General features: G+C 44.9%; 1 protein-coding gene across 2 annotated transcripts in view; it reads right to left on the bottom strand.

Moving 5' to 3' along the window:
* Positions 1–20,114, bottom strand: part of RBPMS (RNA binding protein, mRNA processing factor) — a 693,723-nt gene that overhangs the window by 56,699 nt on the left and 616,910 nt on the right. For both annotated transcript variants that reach the window (XM_069237362.1, XM_069237369.1), the window contains exon 8: positions 4,414–4,518. The gene's annotated coding sequence lies outside the window, so the exon portion shown is untranslated. The remainder of the gene's footprint in view (positions 1–4,413; positions 4,519–20,114) is intronic.

Here is a 20,114-nt window from a genome sequence, read left to right as displayed (position 1 = left end):
TAACTGAAACATATCAGCACTCGATATCTGAATGTCTGCAGCTTCTGGCTGTTTTGACTTTTATATGTGAATATCCTTCAGGGCACACAGGCATTTGGATTCAGTATTTTTTTGCCAGCCAGTGAGACATATGTTTAGGGGCAGTGAAGCAGGTGCACTGCATTAGTTGATTTACAGGGTTAAAGTCTTGGCATTTCTTGGCTCGGAATGTCAGGTGCAATGTGGTTTAAAACTGGTAGTTCTGAGGTGGATGTGTGGTGACTGCATGCGCAGTTGCTGGTTTAATGCTTGAAGCTTTGAATATGTGTGGATCCATCAGTGCGTGACTGAAATTTAGGATAATGTTGCGGTTAGTTCACATGTGGCTACTTGGGTGTGAAGTGCGCCTTGGCCTGCGACCCTCCTGATTAAGTATTGGCTCTTGTGTCTGGATGAAGAGATTAATTGCTTGTGGCGTAGAATTCCTCTATGCAGTAGTTAGCAGCTTCCCTTAACAAAGCTGCATGTGTTTGCCATGATACTGGCGCTTACTGTGATGCCGAGGTAAGACCGCAACTGTACGATTGCACACTCCAGGTATCAGTACATTGGAAAGTTAGGTGATTGCTGCCATTTGTACATGTTGTGGCAAAGGACGTTATAAGAGTGATGGAGCCATATGCAAAATAATTTGTAAGCATGGCATGGCTATGTCAATATAAGTAGCTCTTTCATGAAAAATAGAATGATAAAATCCCAAATGAAGAATTGATGACAAATTTCTCATTCTCGGTTAAGTGTTGATAGCAATGATGAACCTATAGTAAAGACTGCCATAATTAAAAAATAATGTATCAAGCCCAACCTTAGCCCTTCCACTTACTTTAAACGTTTACTAACTCTAAATTCAACCCTTGCGAATTTGCATAGATATTTTAAAATATGTACAAATGTAAATAGTTTCAATGTTATTTTTGTAGAGTTCACTAAAAGAAAGTCACATTTCTTCATTATATTTACTTGATTTTCTCATAGGTCCTATGACTATTTGACCCCTGCATGCTACTTTGTGCTTTATCTCCTTCCTGTTTATGCATATCTCTTGCTGACAGTGGTAACTGTGGTGTCTGCCTTGTATGTCAAGTCTGATTCACTTTAGTGTGGTACTCCCATGATTTCTTTTCCTAATATTAGTTTACTGTGTGTAAAAGAGTATGTTTTGTGAAGTGATGGGGATGAATGTTAACTTGGCCTACGTGTGGAATGCAACTTCGTCTAGCTGGACAGCCAGGAGGACATTTGGGCAGGAGATTCCATTTTAGCAATGAAGGATAGACATTATACTAACAGCAGTAGTTTCGGTGCACTGTGCTTACGTGTTCACGCCGATACACCGCGTCTTGTCCAGTGTAATTTGTTGCTGTTCATTTCCCACCCAGTGTGAACACAATAATTCAGTGATTCCAGCATTGGTGTGTTGTGGATTAGCGTTCTTGTTGATGACATATTCTTAGGCATGTGTTGGTGGTTGTAAAACTGAGGCACCATCGTTGGGCTTTTGTTGCATTGTGTGATATTTCATAGATTATGTAATCAGGCTTTTGGCTCAATTTACACATGTCATAGTTTGGACATGTGTTTCTACTGTCACAGCTTGGCTGGGCTATGGTACAATTTCACAGCTGCCTCAATAGATTCGCAAGAGCTGAAATAATGTGTTAACCATTTCCTATCCTTCAGTTTACTATTAAGAAAATTTATAAAATTAAAGAGTCATCCCTAAGTTAAGGTATGGCAAATTGTTGACACAACTGTTCAAGAATGACTTGAAATCTGTTATTAAGCACTTTATACGATACTTCGTTATGCTTTCTCGAATGCTGCATCTCTATCTCATATCCTGTCATATTGGCTATTTGCGTCAAGAGCTGGGAAATTACCTTGGTTGACTTTGCATCCTGAAGTAGTTTATACCATTTACCAATACCTAATTGGTTCTCATAAGAGGCTTGAGCTATAGCTTTATTAACACCATTCGATGATTGTGGTACTGAATATAAAGAGTGCATAATTTGACAATATGAAAATGTTAAATTAACTGGAATATCACTTGCCCCCTTTACACATTGTGCCCATGTTTTCAACCGAACTGCCAGATAGAAATCCTCCAGAGTCATAAGGCCCAGTGCTTCCCATTGCTGTATATTACTTTGAGTTAATTCCACTCCTAAAAGCCAAAAATCCCTTACTCGTAAAAACGAGTGTGCTTTATTAATTTGACACTTGTCCTTTATCTGTAATATGGTTAATTGAATCATAACCAGTAATTTATATCTGACCCTTTTTGGTAAGCGAGGGAATTCCAAGAAGCGTGAAAGTTGAACGTTGGTTTCTAGCAGCATCTGATTAAAATTAAAATAATATTTTGGCTTTTGCGCTGCTCTTAAAGCCCAATCCAACACTGCTGCTTCATAATACACCCTCATATTGGGGAGAGCTAATCACCCGTCTTCCACTGCCAAAGATAGTTTTGCCAACTGGAGCCTAGGCTTCTTGTGATTCCAAATGAATTGTCTAATTAATACGTCTAGCTCATCAAAAAACTTTTTGGGGACTCGCAAAATCACGCTTGAGAAAACAAATACCAATAAAGGAAGGATCAACATTTTAACCAATGCTGCTCTCCCAATAATGGTCATGGTAGTGTCCTGCCACTTGAGAAGTAATCCTTGAATTACAGTGTTGTGTAAAGCGCTTAGAGGGGCTAATTTTAAAAGGATTACTCTGTTCTCTAAGTGGTTGTTATACTATACCCCCGCTAAGATAAAAGAAATGTATCTAGAGATATCAGGTTTGTGTCCACGGTGTCAAAAATTTCAGGGGGACTGGATACATATGTGCTTCTCTTGTGAATTTTTGGCAAAGTATTGGGAGTTGATTTTTCAGAGGCTAAGGTCCTGGATAGGCCATGAGATTGCCCCTACCCCATTAGTGGCTCTCTGGGGCCTTACGCAGGATGCAAACTCGTCAATTTCATGCAGACAAATGATTATAGTGGGTACTCTAATAGCTTTATCACTTATTCTCCAGGCATGGAAATCAACAGACCCCCCGACATACATACAATGGCAGGCAAAAATTGAGTCAACCAGGGTTAAAGAAAAATTGTATGCTCAGCGGGTAGGAACTATGAAAAGATATAAGGGGATATGGGCCAAAATGACCAACATTTGAGTTAAAGGTGGAAAATTAAAAGGTCTCAAATGTAAAATTGTCTATGCTATTAGCAACAAGTCTAGTATTAATGTAAAAGGTATGTAATGTAAGTTTTCACCTGCAGAAAATAAAATATATAAAAAAAAAAAAGAAATCTGTTATTAAATGCAAACATGATGGTTGCTTCTGTTGGGTTTACTTGGGGTCTACCTGCTGAGAAATATGTTAGGTGCTTTTTAAGCTGTTGGAAGCACTTCCGGTCACAAGAATTTGATTTTGGGGAAAGTCGTGTATGTGATCTTGTCTATGTCAAGACATTTTTTTGTCTGAGTATTATTTAGGCCCAGATTTAAGAAAAGTGGCGCTTCATGGAATGAAACGCCACTTTTTGTGCGGCCCATTGCGCCCCCCTAATGCTACCATGCGTGCACCGTATTTAACAAACAGTGCACCATGCCGCACGTTAGGGACAATAGTGTCATAATTTATGACGCTATTGTTGTACTTTGCAGGATTAGCACCAAAAACGTTGGCGCTAATCTTGCAAAGTACATAGAGGCCCATTAGAAATAATGGTGTGCCTCTACTCTGTGCTGTGTGGAGGCATTAAAAATGCCACAAAAATGACACAGCTGAATCTCATAAATTCCACGGTGCCATTTTTGCGGGCCCCCTAAAGGGGGTAACGGCCCCCCTTGCATACGTTATGCCTAGTACAGACATAATGTGGCCTAAGAGTTTACAAAGAGGCGGAATGCGTGAATTGCGCCACTTTGTAAATATGGCACTGCCTTTTTGCCACACTATGGCCACATTAGCGTAAAAAATAATGACAGTAATGTGGTGATAGTTGGCGCTACGCGCTCTTAAACATATAAAATGTCTCAGTTGTGGCTGCTTAGGGTTGTTGGGCTTGGTTATGTATCAAGACGAGATGCTGGGCAACAGCAAGTGGCTCTGGGGGACATATTTTCTTTTTATTACCTTCTATCAAAAAGTACAAGTAATAATATTGTGACAATCATTCATTAACGAGAAGCTATTCCTTAAATGGGCCTGCAATGGCAAAGCTTAATTACTATATCATTCCTTATATTTAGCAAAAACCTTAGGGTGAATGAACAACATTACTGTGCCTTTTTAATTAATGCGGCTGCCTTTATGAAATGCTTTAAAGGAGGGAAATTTCATAATATAGTGGCAGCTTTGTTAACTTACCAGCACACTGCTGCTTCAGTTATCCTTTCAAAGTCCAGTGGCCGATGGTGTAGAACATATTAATACCTACAAGACAGAGAGTAGCCGCGATCACACACCTGACACCTGGAAATGAAAAATACAAAAACAATTATGAACCTTATAGGTCACAGATGACTACATAAATGCTATCATTGCAGCTAGAAATATTGTTAATATAATGCTAACAGAGCGCACTTTCACCTCTAGCGCTGGCATTCACTTGTGGTTATTTGCAGATTTTCTAAGAACCAACCAGATCCACCAGAGCAGCAAAGCACTTTAGGTAGCATCATGAAATTTAAGATAATACGATCATAATAGTACGATATATCACATACCGGTGTTAAGGACACGGGCTGTATACAATATAGGTATACATATCTAATGGGTGAAAATTGGCACATGTGGGACTCATCTTATAGCTGGAGGGATGGAGTTCCAAATAGCTGGTGCATTTTCCTAGAAGGCTTGCCTCATAGTTCATGTATTTTTAAGAAGGGTGGTTATGAGTGGCAGCCACCACAAATCTCTAGGGGGGATGGGAGGGAATAAAAAATAATTAAAAAAATAACTTACCTCTTTCCGTCGCCACCGCTGCCGCCTCGATCCTCTTCTGCTGTCCCAGCATTCACTGCTGAGGCACCATCACAGGCTCCCCAGCAATCCTGGTGCAGCTTACATGCTATACATAGCATGTAAGCAGGGTCAGGATTGGTCTCAGCAGCAGTCACTGCTGCTCAGACACAAGCCTGGGGTCTGTGCAGTTTTTCCAGCCCAACAGTGTGTGCAGCCGGGTTGGAGAAACCTAAGACCTCAGACGGCTGGCCAAACATACATGTGCACTTAGTACACTCTCCCCTCCTCTCTCCCCCCCTCCTCCTGTGGCCCAGCCCAGACCCTCCCTGCACTGCTTTGTCAGAAGCAGATAAATAAATCAATAGAAAACTATTGTTTTATTTTTCTGCTTCTGGCACAGTCAGTGGGGCGACGCTCCTTTGCCGTAGCGAAGAAGCCGGCCCTGGTGGTTATGAAACGAGGATCTGTTCTAAGTGAGGGGGGTACTTTTAAGATGACTAATTTCCCATCCATGTATTTTTGTGCCTCCTTATCGATAGCCTTATGGATTATACAGGCTGACTCGAAAAAAACTCTTTGCTCTACTGAAAGGCTTTATTGAGAGATCAGGACTGTTCTGATCTTCTTGAGCTGGCTACTAGTAGAGATGCTACAGCCAGATTAGGCATCATTGGGAAGAGTTAGGATGTTAAAGCTTTAGAAAGTTTCTAACATTAGTGATATCTTGTAGTGTGTAGAAGAAGAGCCTCAATTGGTTTGGTGTGACATATGAAAAATAAGCAATAGTTGTAGAAATGTGGGAACTGTAATGACCTGTGTGAAAATGAGGTTGTAAGAGGGGAAGTAAGGTCACTACTTCATTTTGTCGAAAAGTTGGAGCATCACATGCATTGCTTTCTATGCCATTGGGAGGACTATAAACTCTACTCCCAAATAAACTGGTGGTCACAGAAGAATACTTGAAACTAGGCAGTGCCTCAGACCAAGCAGCAACCATGCAACAGTGCCTGTAGCACACTTTGAATTAGGTGTTGTGGTGTTCAAAAGCAAACACATCTGCATAGGCTCGATATGAAAGCACCAACGGAATTACAATTGTCAGGATTTTTGGTTATCCAACGTAGGGGAGGCTACCATATGTAGTGGAAGCCTAGATTTGCCATAAAAATCCTTTTTGTCTGAATTTCCAAGTCATTGTCCATTACGAAATTTATGCTCCTGACGAGTTGGGCTGGATTGGAACAAAGGCCAAACACTGGTGGTCCTAGACGCCATTCCCTTTTTGCAGATGACAACCAAAGGAAATCACCTGTGCCTTTAATGGATATAACTTAAACTTCTTATTGTGCATATTTGTGTGATTAGCCAGATCTGAAGCTAGAGTTCCTGGACTGAAGACTTATCTGTAATCTTTAGCAAAAGCGGCTTGTAATATACATAAAAAATAACTGAGAAACAGGTTTCAATGGTTGCCAATAAGGGAAAACAGAGGAAATAGCAAATTACATTATGCCGAGTTTTCAAGAGACTGAAAATCTAAAAGAGGCAAAGAGATCCCTAATGATCGTGGCCTACTGTGTCACGTGTGCCTGAGTCAGCAATGAAGCACAATGGCATATCTATTTCCATCCTCAAATAGTTTATGACTGAGGCTGTTACCAACTAAGGCCCATATTTAACCTCTGCTTGTGCCGGATTTGTGTAATTTTTTAACGCAAATTCAGCGCAAACTTAACTCCATATTTATACTTTGGTGCTAAACCCCTCCAGCGCCAAAGTTGTGGAGTTTGAGTCATTTTTTGGACGTGAAAACCTACCTTGCGCTAATGACATGCAAGGTAGGCGTTCCCGTGCAAAAAATAACTCTAAGGCATGTGCGCCATATTTATCCTCTGGCATCAAAATGACGCACAGGAGGAGGTGAGCCTTAAAACATGGCGCCCAGCTGGATTTGCGCTGTTTTTTAATGCCTGGGTCAGGGCAGGCATTAAGGGACCTGTGGGCTCATTTCCATGGTGGGAGACCATGCAAGCAGTCCACAGGTTCCCTTCCCTGCACATAGGGATACCCCCTGACACCCTAGCCCACCCCTGGAGGACACTCATGGATGGGTGGAACCATCCATGGTGAGTGCAGGTAAGTATATATATATATTTTTTTTAAAAGTGGCATAGGGGGGCCTAACTTGGGCCCCCCTACATGCCAGTGTGCCCAATTGCCAGGCCCAGGGGACAGAAGTCCCCTGGGCTTGGCCATTGGGCAGGGGGGCATGACTCCAGTCTTTGCTAAGACAGGAGCCATTTCCAGTCAGATTAGAGCCAATATTTTTGACACTAACCTGACTTGCACCATTCTTTGGCGCACAACCCCCAGTCTTCCCTTTGCCTCCGCTGCCCGGTTACCGTCATTTATTTTGACGCTAACCAGGCTGCAGCGCCGGCTAACGTCATTCCATAAATAAGGCACCCAGCTGGTGCGCTGGAATGGCGTAAGCCGGCGGTAAATTTTTTGATGCAAATCTGCCCTGGCGCTGATTTGCGTCAAAAAGTATAAATATGGGCCCAGGGGCCAGATGTAGCATGGTCCGAGATTGCGACTCGGAAATTGCGAGTCGGTGCGACTCGCAATTTCCGAGTCGCAATCTTGGATGCAGAACGGTGTCTCAGACACCGTCTGCGACTCGCTATGGGGTCGCAAAGACCCACCTCATCAATATTCATGAGGTAGGTCGCATTTTGCGACCCCATAGCGAGTCCCTGCACTCACAGGGATGGTGGCCTGCTGTAGTCAGCAGACCTCTATGTCTGTGACTGGTTTTTCAATAAAGCAGTTTTTTTTTTTCATTTTGCAGCCCATTTTCCTTAAAGAAAATGAAAAAACTTCCAAAACCATTTGGTTTCATTTTTTTCAGAGTAGGCAGTGGTCCATAGGACCACTGCCTACTCTAAAAAAATATTTTTTTCGGCATTCACAAAGGGGAAGGGGTCCCATGGGGACCCCTTCCCTTTTGCGAATGAGTTACCACCAGTGTGACACAGGTGGTAACTGCGAGTTGATTTGCGACCGCATTCGCGGTCACAAAGCAAGTCAGCATGGCGATGCGGTGGCAAATAGGAAGGGAACACCCCTTCCTATTTGCGAGTCGCATCCTCAAATTGCGAGATGAGCATCGCGTTCGGCCTTTTGCATGCCGCAAACTGCGTTTTTCGCAGTTTGCGACATGCAAAAGGCTTCCTACATCTGGCCCAAGGTCCGTCTGCCTGGCCTATACTTAACATAAGGCGTGGGATGTGTGCAGCGAGCTGTTGTCATCAATAAAAGCATGACGCATGAAGGAGTACCTCTGGCTTCATAGGTTTAGCAGAATAAGAGTGAACTAAGTATGAAATTAATTCTGAGCAGTATGGTATTATACAAATTTATCACAGGTTTGCGATGGCAGGAGTTCTCAATACGGGTATAAAGATAGATGGAGGGTAGGACTCCAATTCAGAGCCTCTTAAAGTCAACCAAGACGAAAATTCAACTGTCTCATATAGTTCAGCTAATGGAATAAATACCTGTTTAGCGTCTTTGTGTATTGAAAGGTCGGTTTGTACAATAGTCATATCATTGCTGCCTTTTTTGACAAAACATCTGTTTCTCACCAAAAAAATGGTTACTAAGTTATTTCACAGGGACTGATCTGGTACCGAAAAGCTGTTCAGAATCACTAATAGTTCTCTTTGGGCTGAAATGGCTGCAAAGTTTCACTTGACATATATTTTTTTCATACCATGTGTTTTTCCCTACTGTATCATTAATGTATGATAGCAGACTAAATCTAATTAATCTTAACTACTCCAACCCTATGATATCACAATATTTGAAGATCGTATTAAATAAGATGTTATTACATTTTGACCTATCTGATATACAATTCAGTTTACCTTTTCAAACAAAAGAGTGTTACCTTATCCTGGTTGCTCCCTTCTTTCCTATCTCCGTTAATAATGGCACTTATAGGTTGGGCTAACACAGATATTCTGAAAACAGTGTTATAGTAATGGCCTGCTTGAGAATGATGCTAGAAAGAGAAGTGCAGTCTCGTCAAAAGGTGATGTCAACCGTGTTAAAATGAGAACAATCTTTTCAATGGTCACTCTTTCTGTGTGATATTTCTAACTGGTTGGGGGCCTTATAAAATGTAGCTCAGTCAGTCCGTGGATATCAATACTTTCCACAAGCATACATAAACTTTGAACAATCTCTGTATTTGGGTTTTTGAGACCAGAAATGTTAAGATGATGAAGAAAGGAACTCCAAAGTAGTAAAACTCCACTATAGCCAAAAGTGTTTCGACTGAAATCAGATTGTATGGTAGTAAGAATCAGGGTGAGTGGGTGATATTTATTGTGTCAATGGCCTATTGAATGACTGGCTGAAAACGAATTCAGCTTTTGAAGACAAAAATTCTCAAAATGTTGTCTAACACTAGGGCTAGAGGTTTACTGCGCTAAAATAGGTGTATGAGATCAATCTGCTGCACACACCTAAGCACTTGGTTTTGGGCCTTAAGAATATAGCGCATGCTACTAACCTTAAACCTGAAATATATTGGGTACGACTCTGGTGCAATAAGTCGTTTTTATCCTAGAAGGAAGTATTGAGAAGTGTTGTAAATCACTATGGTTTTATCATGTTAGGTGCTACTTGTATACGTTGGGATACCCCCGAATTGATCACTAAGGGGATGTTATATTAATTGAAGTGAAGATATGGGCTGCACATGAAAGGTGGCTAGTGGAGTCATCATCTGGAAGCCTCACTGGGAGGTTTCTTGACTTTAAATGTAATCTGGGATTTAAACAGTTCAAGGATTAGATATAACCGGCCCTAGCAAGAACAATTTCTGTGAAATTCAAACTCGGAGTTCTTCCAGTGAATAACTTTCGCAGTAACTGGAGAGCTTCAACTAGTTGCTCATACCTTTGACCCTCTTGTAAACCACAGTCTGAATCTGAATCACAATTTTTGTTCTTCTGTCTATCCTACCATCATTTAAGGAAGACCTGGATAGTCTCAATTATTATATTAAGGAATCGACTTTTTTTATAGTTACTGTTTTAAATGTTTGTATTGCTAGTGATTAACTGTTGTACAAAAAGTATGCTTTAATTGGGGTTTCCCATAAAAAAAAATACTTACTAACAAATTCAGAAATAAGTGTCACCTTATGGATTTTGGGGCAGGGTACAGATATATTTTGAGGCCCCTTTTTCAATTTAGTGTTAGAACTTAAATACCTTCATTACCTGTGGCGTGTAGTCTCTGGGAATTCGGTACCATTAACTTCATAAAATAGCTCACCAGCAACTTCCCCCTCTCAGGCTCTCAGACCAATTTCTTTCATTTAACTGTAGACCTGGTCCAACAAAACCTTCAATAAGGACAACACATAACTAATCAGCCCATCTAACCCAAAAATGTCTTTCTCTTGAATTTCTGCCTTCCAGCCAATTCTTTCAGCAAGACTTTGAAAGAAGCACTATTGAATCTTCTCAATACAATGACCATTAAACAACTAATCCAGCCAGTCAACTGTGTCCATCTGGTCTTCACAAACATGAAGTGTCCAATACGACAATGTCGTTTTTGGCTTATTTTGCCAATCGTGTCATATTCTTATTAAAACCACGACTGTCTATTAAAATCTACCAAACCACAGTACTGCTCCTTCATGTAATTGCACAACAAGACTCCCAAGGAAGAGTTCGTGAACCTGGGCCCCACAACTGATTCAAGCCAATGTCGACTCCCTCCTGTGCTTGGCCAACCTAAACCCTACAGCCAGTTAAAACCCTCCTAGCCCCCTTAAGGTGTGCCCTTTAAACTCAGGTGCATATTTACGTGGATTTGGCGCAGGGCAAAGCAGCAAGTCACCTAGCTGCGCTGCCCTGCATCAAAGTGAAAGTGAAAGAATCTATAGCATACAGCACATTCCTGCCCTTGCCCCCTGCGCTGGTGCACAATCTGAAGCCTAGCACCAACACAGACACCCTTGCACCATGGTGCAAGGGTGTCTGTGTTGCATGCAGGATTGTTTTTGTGAATGAAGGGTCACCTTCCTGCACGGACACAATCCTACGAGGCATTTCCCTCATTCTAAATGTGCTGCAGAATGCAGTACACATAATAAGAGGACAATATGACCAGAAATAAACATACTTCTTCTCACTGTGCCCTGTGCAACCCCTAGGGAGGAATAAGGTTTTGGCGCATCCACAGGTTTACAAGTCCTTGTAAATCTGAGGATGCATCAAAATCCATGGGTGTTGTGTGGGAATACCCACCGAAATGCCCTTGAATACCTCCCTAGTGCAGAGTAAGGCAACACAGCTATTTGTGCTGCCTTGCCTTACTCCATATCTATGATTGGTTTTGCGTGGCTTCATGGATATGACGTGGTGGTTTGTGCACTGATAATTCACAAAAAGTGATGCAACACCGGGGCAAGGGGCTCATAGATATGCCCCTGATGTGGATTAACCGTAAGCACAGACCCTCGTGTCACAAAAGTCACCAGAATATGACAGCTTGTGTTTTATGCTAATCGTAATTTTAATGGTTAAATGTAGAAAGTTGCACTGATACGCAATTTAAATGAGCACTTGCTTATATTTCAGAATTCAACTTGGGTGGCATTTGAATTAAATTACAAGATAAAGGGATAAAACGTATGCTATAATGTAGTTTAGACTCTAGACTAACACTGCATATGGAAACGATAATGAATGTCTAGTGATTAATGTTATAAAATATATGCAAAAGTGAGAGACATGCAATTCTCTGTTGCATCTGATGAAATACTGTAATAAAGCTTTTTCATTTGAAATGGTATGTATTATTCAGATTAATGAAATATTATTAATGTTGAATTAAATTTGACAGAGAGGTAGCTCTTGGTCCAGAAAGAGTTTTTTTTGTTATTTGATGAAAATCAGTTCAGTAGTTTTTGAAATATTAAAAGAAAACCAAATTTGTGTATTTGGAGGTCTGAAGGGTTTGCAAATACTCACAAAATCGTGCAGAGATCTGATTGGCTGCCAGCATTTCAACCAGGAAGTGTTGGCAGCCATTGTGAGACTCTGCTTCAAATTTTTTTTTTTTAAATCACGGCACAAATTGAGACAGATCTGCAAATTTTGCAGTGATTTAAAAAAAAATGCAAGCGAGGCCCCGCTAAGACATGGGGACTGCCACCTCCCTGGGGCAAATAAGTATTATGTATGCAGGGGGCCCACGCAGCCCCCTGCAACCCTGATAACCGCCACCTCCCTGGGACAATTAGTATAATGTATGAGTGGGGCCCGCAGCACCCCGCGCCACGGGAACCGCCACCTCCCTGGGGATACAATAACATATGGGCTCAATTAAAAAGATGGAGGGGGCCATGCAGCCCCCATTATGGAGCCATAGATGGCCCTGGGGACCACCACCCCCAAGTGCCAGCTCCAGCTACCTCCTGAGGTGCCCACACTCGGGCAGTAGCTGTTTGCTTTTGCTTGGTGGGAGCTGACAGCAAATATAACTCAGCAAGCCTGGGACCTCATCCCCAAGGGTCTGGCCATGATGGACCCCCTTCATTATTTGCACCAAGTGGCATCCCCAGGGGCTGCAGGGGAGCCATGTGCCCTCCTGCATTTATTATTTTTTAAGTCCCAGGGAGGTGGCGGTCCCTGGGGCACATTATAATTTAAGCCCTAGGTAACTAGCAGTCCCCGGGCCACAGGCAGGCCTGGCTTAATAATAATAATAATAATATTAGGCCCGTGCACCCCCTCTTTATTTTAACATGCCCCCGAGACCTGGCCCACCCAGTGGCTTCATTAAAACAAGTGTGGGAGCCGTCGCTTGTATTTTTTTGTTTTTTTCCCCATCACCAGAGCTAAGGGGTCAGAGTGTCCCATCCCTGGCCTCTTTTCTTATTTTTTTACTTTTTTCCTGGCACTTGGCGGAAGCTGAGTGCCAAGAAGGCTGCCAACACTTCTTTGTTGTTAATATTTAAAAAACTACTGAACGGATTTACACCAAATAACAAAAGGGTCTTGTTCTAGACCAAGAGCTAGCTTTCTGCCAAATTTGGTGTAAATCCGTCCAGTGGTATGGAAATTCACATGGAGACAACATGTTTTGGGATCCTCCTTTTTCTAAGGCTCCTGCTTGATGGATCACCCTGAAACTTTCCCAACAACAGATTTGTGCGTTGAATTTCTTTGGAAAATTTTGTGAAGATTCATCGACCAGCGCCAAAGATACAGGCAAGTAAAAAAATACTTTTTCTATAGAAACTAGGTTGAGTGTGTGTGTGTACTAGGCCGCAGGTAGTTATAGTTAGGACCTAGTTTCTATAGAAAAAGCTTTTTTTGTTTTGCTAATAAATTTGGCGGCGTTTGATGAATCTATACCAAATAAAAAATAAAAATAAATGGTGGTCACTTCAGTTGCTGTCTGGAAAGTTTCAGGGTCATCTCAAAACACTTTCTCCACATTCATTTTTCCATAGGGATTTTCAACAGTGATAGCGCCCGAACCACTGGATGGAGTTACACTAAATTTGGCAGAAAGATAGCTCTTGGTCCAGAAAGAGGCCTTTTTGTTATTTGAAGTAAATCCGTTCAGTAGTTTAAGGGAAAATCCAAACTTGTATATATAGGGACGCAAAGGCTCCGTGAACTCTCCCGATCTTGTGCTGAGATCTGATTGGCTGCCAACACTTCAACATAGAAGTGCTGGCATCCATGTTGTGACTCAACTTTAACCCAGTCCCAGAAAAAGAGTAAAAAAAAGCAAAAGTGCCAGGGTAGAATCACCTTGGCCCCTTAGCTCTGGTACAGGGGTCCCAAAGCGATGCCCCCAGAGCTACAAATCATTAAAAAAAAATATTGCTGCGCTTCACAGCTGATCCGGGGATCCAGCGAACATTTAAAAAAAAAAAACCATGTGTGGGCTCCCGTGCTTGTTTTACTGTAGCCCCTGAGTGGGTCAAGTCCTGCGGGCATTCATATTTTAATGTGGGTGGGGCTCCTATTCCCCCACGTCCCCTGCAGCCCCAGGGACCGCCACCTCTCTGGGGCTATATTTAAATAAAGAGCGGAGTGGCGAACAGCCCCCCCGCAGCCCCAGGGACCACCACCTTCCCGGGGCTATATTAAAAAGAATGATGGGGATCCTTTTTGGCTCCGTGCAGGCCAGGGGACCACCATAATCCCAGGGCTATGCTTGATGGAGGGAAGCCACTGATGGCCCGGGGGACTGCCACCCCGTAGGGCTGGCTCCTACTATGTCCTGGGGTGCCCAACTCCGGGGCATAACTGTTTGCTTTTGCTTGGTGGGAGCTTCAACAGCTTTTACCAAGCAAACAAAACCCGCTTCCTGCAAGAAAGAGCTCTCCCTTGCAGAAAGCGGAGTTTTCATCTGTCTTCCCTGCACACAAATATGTGTGCAGGGAAGACAGATGAAAACATTGCTTCCACATGCAGGGAGCTGCCACTTAAAGCAGCTCCCTGCTTGTGGGAGCAATGCCGGCTCCCACAAGACGTGGGGAACCGGCTAGGACCGTGGTGGCCTTGAGGCTCCCCTGCGGTCCTGTCACTCTCTCTCTTCCACCCCATAATGGTTAATGTCACAGATCTTCACACTGAAAGTTGAGGGTTCTAGTCCAGGTGTGTCTATGGTAATTTCCCTACTTTAATTTCTTTAAAAGTTTGAGGTTGGCGGGGCCAACCAACATGGCCGACGGGACGTAAATTCCGGAGGCTCCGCAGAAACTCCCCACGACCACGCTCAGTGTAGTGTTGATGGGTGAGTTCTCCAACAATAATGACCCGGTGAAGGTGGTGGGACAACCAGGGGGGGCAGAAAGACACCGAGGCCAAGCCCCTCGGATGGGCCGGCCGCACCGAGAGGCGGGGTGCGACGGCAGGCCGGAGCGCTGCCCGGGTGATTTCATGGACCGATGACCCGTGACGAGCCGGGGGCCGCATTCAGCAAGCTGAGAAGGGGAGGCAGTGGCCCCCCTTGGCGATAAAGGGGGGGGGGTGGTGGTACCTGCCGCATGCTGAAGACCGAGGTCCGTGACTGATGCGCCGGAGGGGGGTCTGCCTGCGGCCCCAGGGAGGAAAGTGAAGGGGCGGCGGTGGGCCGCTGTTCGTCCAGCAGAGCAGTGAATTGAGGATGGCTGCCTGACCCCAAGATGGTGCCCAGAGGCCTAGAGTGAAGAGCCCCTTGCTGGTGATTGAGGCGGAGAGGGGGTGCGAGCGGCCCTCCCTTTCCTGTGAGAGGAACCCTAGAAGAAGTTCTTTTTGCGCAGAGAAGGTCCTCAGTGAGGGATCCTGTGGTGCTAGTCAGTGGAACAGTGCACAGGGGTGGCGGCAGGAGCTCCTAGGAGGTAAGACCCTGGGGGCGCCTATGCCTCGGTGGAGAGTGCAAACCAACAGGGTCTCCAACTATTTCAAGCCTGCTGGAGCGGGATAACCCGCCTCGCCACAGGCAGTACAGATGGCGCTGACAAAGGAGGACCTCCTGTCCTCCCTGCGCACCTTCATGGCGGAATTAAGAGAGGAGCTCACGGCCGACATTAAGGCGACGTTGGATATGTTCCAAGTGAACATTAATAGTAGACTGTCCTCTCTCCAAGCTGATGTGGACTCAGTTGGGACCCACACTTTGGATCTGGAAATGCAGGTCCAAAAGGTGCAACAACAGGTCACCCCAATGGAGAAGGAGGTCACGAGCATTAAAATGCAATTCCAGCTCACCATGCTCAGGTGCGAAGACTTGGAAAACTGCGTCCGCAGAGACAACATCAGAGTGAAGGGGCTGGAGGAAGGCAGCAAAAGAGTGGCCTTTGTGGTTGGGCCTCTTCTCCACCCTCTTGGATGAGGAACATTCAGCGGTATAGGTAGAGAGGGTGCACAGGGTGGGGAGACGTGCTGCAGGTGAGGGGAGGAGGCCCGGAGACATATTGGTGAAGCTGAGCACGTTTAAAGTTAAGGAACACATCCTCTAACGGGCGTGACGACAGGACTGTCTCTTTTCAGGGGGTGCATTGCACCCTCTTTCAGGATATTGCTCCAGCAACACTGGCCCGTCAGCAGCAGTTTCGCCTTGTGATAGAGGCACTATGGCCCACATTTATAAATTTTTAGTGCCGCATTTGCGTAGTTTTTGGACGCAAAATCGGTGCAAACTTACAAAATACAATTGTATTTTGTAAGTTTGCGCTTCTTTTGCGTCAAAAATTGACACAAATGCGGTGCAAAAAAAGTATAAATATGGGCCTAAGATCGAAAAACATAAGGTACCTATGGACATTTCCCTTTAGTCTGGCGTTTGAGCTCCATAACAAGGTTTGCCACTTCATGGACGCTGGGGAGGAAGCGGCCTCACTGGGAATGCAGGAGAAGAGATCAGGAGACAGGTTAATCACACCTGGTGATGTGCGAGGACAGGACGAGCCTTCCACTTCAGCGGATCAATGGAGACAACCGAGGAGGGGGAGGAAGACCCCTAAGAAATGAAACTCTCTGCATGGCATGTGACTGCAACAGAACCAGTGAGGGGCTAGAAGGAGACTCCCGGGTGGCCCCAGCAGGGGATCTCACTGTGCCCTGGGGGGGAGGATCCCCCCGTGGCGGGTGCCCGGGGCATTGGGGTTCAGAGCGGGTACGACCACCGGAGGGACAGATTTGGCGTGGCCCCTCTCCCGCTATGGACGAGTAATGGTGGGGGATTCCACTCATGACGCTGAATGGCTTTCGTAGGTGGTCTGGTGGGGGGGCAGCGGTTGCATGCCCGGTCCACACCATGAGGATCACAGGGAGGTCTGATAACCAGCAACTTGTTGTTCATGGGCTTTTTCTTATTCTGAAGTGTTTTTTCTGTTTGGTTATTGTTCACTATCCCTACTTACCACGGGAGAGCTATTGTGGAGGCCTGGGGAACACTCTGGGCACTAGGACGAGGTGGGGAGATGGGACCTGTGAGGCTGCCAAGGGAAGAAGCTCATTCGGGCATGAGAATTTGGGTTGCAGTGGTGCAATGTTGGAATTGTTATCATGGAGTGTTAAGGGGTTGAACTCCCCCAATAAGCGGTCACAGCTGAGAAAGTACTTTGATGATCATCACTATGATATAGTGGCCTTGCAGGAAACGCACCCAAAGAGGGGTGAGGGTCAGCGCCTACACCACAAACAGTACCCACAAATATACGTTGCTTCAGCGCCAACAAAGCATTGTGGGGTAGCCCTGCTATTCCACAGGTCTATTCACTTCCAGAGTATGGGGTCAGAACAGGATAAGGAGGGTAGATTTCTAATGGTCAAGGGCAGCCTGGGGGGGGGGATTTGCACAGTGGCCACTCTTTATGCGCCCAACAGTGGACAAACACAGTTTCTCTTGAGCTTCCTGGAAGGGCTGGAGGGAGTTGCGGAGGGAGAGATAATGCTACTGGGTGACTTTAATCTGATCTGGGGTCCTGCCCAGGACACAACACACCCCCAGAGAACACCCGCAAGAACTTTTGCAAAATCAGTGAAGTCCACCCTCCACAGATTAGGGCTCTTCGATTCTTGACATACCCTTAAGCCCACGGAGAAGGACTATACTTTCTTCTCCCATTCCCACAGATCTTACTCAAGGATAGACTATATATTTTTAAGTTGACTCTCCAATCGGTAACCATTCATCCGATTACAATATCTGACCATGCACCAGTGGAAGTGGGCCTAGATTGGTCCCTCATGCGCTCAAAAACCAGGCGGTGGTACTTCCCAAATATTTTAATCCATGACTTCGTCACCCGCAATGACTTGCAGAGAGCTATCAGAGAATAATTCCAACATAATAGAGCGGGAGACACTACCCCCCCCATTCTCTGGGACGCATTCAAGGCAGTCATCAGGGGCACATGCATTTCCTTAGCGTCCACGCTATATCAGTTAAAATCTGAAGACCGACAGCTCTTAGAAAATGAACTCAAAGTAGCCGAACAGGCCCATAAGCTCTCCCGACCTAGCAGGCCCAGAGGAAGGTAACTGCCATTAAAGGCAAACTGCAATCCCTATACACGAATAGGGAAGAAATAGCACTGTTGAGACTTCAGAAAACGCAATACGAAAAGGGTAATAAAATAGGCACACCTCTGGCTAGGCAACTACACGCCAAACAAGCCAAGGACTAAATAGCGCAGGTGAATGATGAGACATGGCAACATTATTCCGACGATGAGAAGGCACAAGCTTTTAGGGAGTTCTATGCACATCTATATCAATCGGATGAGCCGAATGCCTGTGCTCAAGAGAGCTACTTTCAACACACCCACCTCCCGCAGGTCTCACGGGAGACTAATGACGTTCTGGGGCCCCGTTCACCACAGACGAAGTTCAGGCGGTTATCGACTCTCTCCCACTTCATAAAGCGCCCGGTCCCGATGGGTTTACTGCACATTTTTATAAATCCTTTAGTGCGGCGCTAACAGCGCATCTTACCGAATTGTTTAATTATGTAAGAGCGGAGGTTGCGGGGAAGGACCCACAATTATGTACCTCTTATAGGCCTATTGTCCTACTCAACCTTAATGCAAAATTACATTCCTAAATTCTGGTGCGGAGACTTGAGGATATGCTGCTGGATTTAATACATCCTGATCAATCGGGTTTTATTAAGGGCCGACAAACGCACAACAATTTGAGATGAGTCATCCACCTGATGTAAAAAAGTAACAAAGAAACGCGTACCCGCACTACTGCTGGCGCTCGATACTGAAAAAGCTTTTGATAGGGTGGAGTGGTCCTTTCTGGTGGAGACTTTGCAGCGTTTTGGGTTCGAGGAACAATTTATTGCAATGGTGATGAGCAACTATTCATGTCCCCAGTCCTGCATACTGGTAAACGGGGTGACCGCCGATTTCTTTGACTTGTCGCCGGAAACAAGGCACAGATGCCCTCTTTCCCCGTTGCTGTTTGCACTTAGTGTTGAACCTCTGGTGGCGCGGATTAGGGCATGTCTGGATTTTCAGGACATCAAGTTTGGCCCGACCACCATAAAATGTCCCTGTTTGCCGACGACATTCTGCTGTTCGTCACTGAACCCCGCACGTCTCTTTCGACAATCCAGAAGGAGCTGGCTCTCTTTAAGCAAGTGGCGGAATTTGAAGTAAATAAGGGGAAATCATATATCCTCAATCTGACCATACCCACTGCTGAAATTGGACAGATCGCATACATGCCTCCGTTTATTTGGGTTAAAAAATAAATTACATACCTGGGAGTCAAGCTCGTTCCTAGGGTTGCGGACCTGTTTAGGGCCAACTACCTACCCTGCTTAGGACGCTGTGAGAGGATTTTAAAAGATGGTCATAGCTCTGGCTCACCTGGCTGGGTCGTATCAATGGCATCAAGATGACAGTGCTCCCACGCTTCCTATATTTGTTCCAGAGCCTGCCCATTGATATTCCTACAGATTTCTTTTACGGAGACACGTACATTGTTCATGAGGTTTATATGGCAGGGATCTAGGGCCAGACTGTCCCACAAGGTACTTATGCACCCCAGGGAGGGAGGAAGTTTAGCACTCCCCGACCTCCTCAAGTATTATAGAGTGGCACAACTTTGCGTCACTGCTGAGTGGTCCCTCCGAGAGTCGGACAAGTTGTGGCTCCATATGGACAGGGCAGTGACGGAACAGACATTATGGGACGTCCTTTGGAAACCCAAAGTGGCACAACCAAAGAATGCATACCTTAGTACCCCCACCACTACCACCCTTAAGGTGTGGGACATGGTGACAAGAGCTTACAAGATTACATCCTTTCCCTCACCGCATACCCCCATCCATTTTAATACGGCCTTTCCTCCGGGGAATTTGCTGGGGCCTTTCGATAGGTGGAGGGAGGGAGGCTGTCTGCGGATCGCAGATCTGTTTCATGGGGAACAGCTATGTACATTTGATAACTGTTACAGGGACTTTCAGCTGCCCCAATCCGAAAACTTCCACTACACTCAGTTAATTCATTGGGTTACGGAGCCTCACATGCGAGAAGCGGCCACCAGAGACCTTCTCCC

This window comes from Pleurodeles waltl, chromosome 1_2, assembly GCF_031143425.1.
Source record: "Pleurodeles waltl isolate 20211129_DDA chromosome 1_2, aPleWal1.hap1.20221129, whole genome shotgun sequence".
NCBI classification, from domain to species: Eukaryota; Metazoa; Chordata; class Amphibia; order Caudata; family Salamandridae; genus Pleurodeles; species Pleurodeles waltl.
This window is presented reverse-complemented; position numbering and strand designations above follow the sequence as displayed.